This window comes from Odontomachus brunneus, unplaced genomic scaffold, assembly GCF_010583005.1.
Source record: "Odontomachus brunneus isolate Ranch 3 - 2012 unplaced genomic scaffold, Obru_v1 Obru_scaffold_343, whole genome shotgun sequence".
NCBI classification, from domain to species: domain Eukaryota; kingdom Metazoa; phylum Arthropoda; class Insecta; order Hymenoptera; family Formicidae; genus Odontomachus; species Odontomachus brunneus.
The window spans coordinates 84,183-84,738 of record NW_022639793.1 but is presented as its reverse complement, the minus strand read 5'-3'; positions in this window follow the sequence as shown (position 1 = coordinate 84,738).

Below are 556 nucleotides of genomic sequence, written 5' to 3'. Positions count from 1 at the left end.
TATGTTATATACGACTATTATGCACCCAGATAGAACTAATATTAAAATCATAAGACTAATATTAAAGTCATAAGACGTGTTTAAGTTGTCTTTAAGACATCTTTAAGAGATTATCTACAATAAATACTCAGATATATACAATAATACTCAGATTTTTTATATATAATGCTAAGTAATATATGTCTATAAGCATATATCTATAATATATATAAAACACGTATATAAAATGTGCATAGAAAAATGTACAATATACAGCTAATAGATATTTCTTTGAAATATAAACTATGAGGCTATCTATACAATAAGTACCCACATAACATAGGGGATTTAAAAAGAATTTAGTCGTATGTCACCAATCCTGAGTTCATTTTTAAATGCAAAAAGAATTCATCAGTGTTCAGTGAAAAGAATTCTTGTTGCACCTAAAAATAAACTCACAATTGCTGACCTACGACTGAATTCTTTTTCAATTCTCGCTGTTATCTGGGTATTTATTGTAAATAATCTCTTAAAGATGTCTTACATATACAAATTAAACACGTCTTATGACTTGATC